This window comes from Eutrema salsugineum, unplaced genomic scaffold, assembly GCF_000478725.1.
Source record: "Eutrema salsugineum unplaced genomic scaffold, Eutsalg1_0 scaffold_11, whole genome shotgun sequence".
NCBI classification, from domain to species: domain Eukaryota; kingdom Viridiplantae; phylum Streptophyta; class Magnoliopsida; order Brassicales; family Brassicaceae; genus Eutrema; species Eutrema salsugineum.
This window is the reverse complement of record NW_006256901.1, coordinates 11090326-11093286: the sequence shown is the minus strand read 5'-3', so window position 1 is coordinate 11093286 and position 2961 is coordinate 11090326. Positions and strand designations below refer to the sequence as shown.

At 34.8% G+C, this 2961-nt stretch overlaps 1 long non-coding RNA gene across 1 annotated transcript; it reads left to right on the top strand.

Moving 5' to 3' along the window:
- Positions 1-899: 899 nt before the first annotated feature.
- On the top strand, positions 900-2444 carry LOC18026223. Its single transcript, XR_002901297.1, has 2 exons — positions 900-1080; positions 1773-2444. It is a non-coding gene; the product is annotated as an uncharacterized LOC18026223 (long non-coding RNA).
- The last annotated feature ends 517 nt before the right edge of the window (positions 2445-2961 follow it).

Genomic DNA, 2961 nt, shown 5'->3' with positions numbered 1-2961 from the left:
TTTTCTCCTTCTTCGAAATCCTTTGGGTACTTTGGCTCCTTGTAAGCTAAACCACTCCTGAGGGTAATCGCTTTTAATTGATCAGAGGTCTCCAATTCATTTATTCTTTCAGAAAAAGGTTCATCAAGGTCATTAATGGAGGAATCCGTCTCCTTTGATTCATCACTAATCTGGAGAAGAAAAAGGGTGGATAGCTTGTTAATAGAATCCTCATTTCTTTTTGATTGACTCTCCATCTATTTTTTAAGTACTATTGTGTTTGCTATGCACTTGCAACTTTGTTTAGGATAACACTTGTAGTTTCCCACTTCATCAACATCACTTACCGTATCCAGAACGTGGAGAACCCCCAAGATCAGCAATACCCGCAGCACAAAGACCATTCCAAAACAAGTTTCAAATCAGAAACTACGACCTCAACACCCTTACAACTACTGTTGTCAACCAATACTGACAGCAGCAAGGATTGACCACGAACCAACTTGCTTCTCAAATTGGAAGACTCGAGCAATCGATCCAACAGCTTGTCATGACCAAGGATATCAACGTTAAGGTTGATTGTATGTACAATGATCTAAACGCCAAGTTTGAATCTTTGTCCACTCATGTCAAGAAGTTATATATTCATAAGATGACTCAATTAGTATGCATTTTTAGTCACAATTCATAGTTCCATGTATACATTTTACATATAATTTTAGGTACTTAGACCATCATTATCGGGAGTCCTTAACTGGATTTCTTAGGGGTTTCAGTGATTTAGTTAAATAAAAAACCTCAAAATTTTAAAGATCGACTCTTACTTATTTGGGGACTTAAGGATGGGCTCTTAGAAGACAAGTGTCACTACTACATTAGGCAATAACTTCTCAGCCATTTCTCATTTCTGCGACCAAATTTTCCTCGACCAATTTTATTCTGTTTTCGACCATTTTTCTTCTAGGAAATTTTTCTTCCTTCGAGCAATTTTCCTTCTTGGAAAGATCTTCACTTTTTGGCTTCGTATTTCTCAATTTGTGATTGATTGATTGATTCACTGCTATCTTCTTCAATCCCATCTCCTTAATTGCTCGCTTCCAGGTTTGCTTCTTCTGTCAAAAACTCTGAATTTTTTTTTTTTTTTGGTTTTCTCAATCTTCTGTTGTTTACTTCTTCTGATTGATTAAGGGTTGCGATTCCTTTGCTCAATATAGTTACAGAGTTATTATTATGTTTTGGGTCACGAACATATAATAAAGATGTAAAGAGAGACCCGTGTTTGTTATATACGAAGGGTTTTTTCTTGATAAGTCTAATGCTCGATCTGTTTCGTTGTCTTGTCTCCAAGTGTCGGTTTCAATCAGACATCTGTAATCTTTCAGTGGAAAGTAAAGAACATATCTGAATTTGACAGTGTCTTATGTGTGTGCAAGTGTTTCTTAAATCGTACAAGACTTAAATTCATGTTTCTGCTAGGTTTTACTGGTCTCACTCTGATATAGGTATATCTTCTTTCTGTGTTTGATTTGGAATGGCTTCCTCTCCATAGTCTCTTCTTTTTCCTTTCGCTCGTTAATGCCTCTGAGAAAAAAAATATATCCGACTGCAACTTGGAGAAAGATGGTTCACATTGATTTGCTTTGAAACTTTAGCACATGTGGTTATAGCATTTTATTCTTTCAGTTTCATCTCTTCACTTGTGCAAACCTCTTGTTTTGAGTTTTAATGCTCAGTTGTATCACATTGAGAGATGGTATCACTCACATCTGATTTTGTCAACTTGCTTCGACAAGCCCTTAGTGATGTGATAGAAACGCTAGAGTTTGCTTCCAGAATCTCATGATTGAATAAGCAGGATGAAAAACCCATGGTGAAGATGGTATACCTGTTACTTGATCATGTGGATCTTATCAGAGAAAGGGACGAAGGCTCTATGGTTCTGCAGTTTCTTTTCAGTTTGTATTCTGTTCTGAAGATGCCTCAGCTGGATCTAATATTTATCAGCGGATTGCCGCCAAATGTATATTACTCAAACTTTTTCTGATATAATCTAAACGCATGTGTCCGTTTTGCAGCACAGTACACTGTTCGTTCTTTTGGTATCGGACGTAACGAGAAGATTGCTTGCTACGTGACTGTCAGGGGAGACAAGGCAATGCAACTCATGGAGAGTGGGCAGAAAGTTAAAGAATACGAACTTTTGAGAAGGAACTTTAGCGACACTGATTGCTTCGGTTTTGGTATTCAAGAGCATATTTATTTGGGTATCAAGTAAGTCTCAATCTTTCTAACACAGATATAGAACAACATGGTAAACTGTTGTTACTGAGAATAACGATGTTGTTGGCTATCCTATACGGATTTTATGTAAGTAGTACTCTGCTTAATCAACTTATCTGAGAATAAGGCATTGTATTTGTTGGATCATTTGAAGATTCATCTTGATTTCAATTCTGTTCTTCAAACATTCCGAGCTAATGGAGCAAAAGAACTCACATTTTTTATCAACATAAGAAAATCTATTCATATGTTAAGTTATACTCATCGATTAAAACTAAAATCCAAACAGAATCTCATTACTAGTTATCATGGTATCGATTAAAACTAAAATCCAAACAGAATCTCATTACTAGTTTATCATGGTCTTGTGTAAATTAATTTCATTGTAGCTAACCAAGATGCGTTTGACTAACATCGTTTACTTTGTTTCGATCTTCTGATTTGTTTAATATGATTTTATACAAATATTAGTTAGAGTATATAGATGCTGTGAAATGAGGGAAACAAAAAAACTTTAGTATAAAACAAAAAAATTATTAAATATTTTTTTAAGAACCTATGTTTTTAGCATTGTAACATACAATACATTGAATTTCTAAAGAAGGGTTCTTAATCCAAATATAATAATAAAAAATTATTAAGAAATCCATTATAGATTTACCGATAATGATGCTCTTAGGCATTATTTTAGCATTTAGGAAT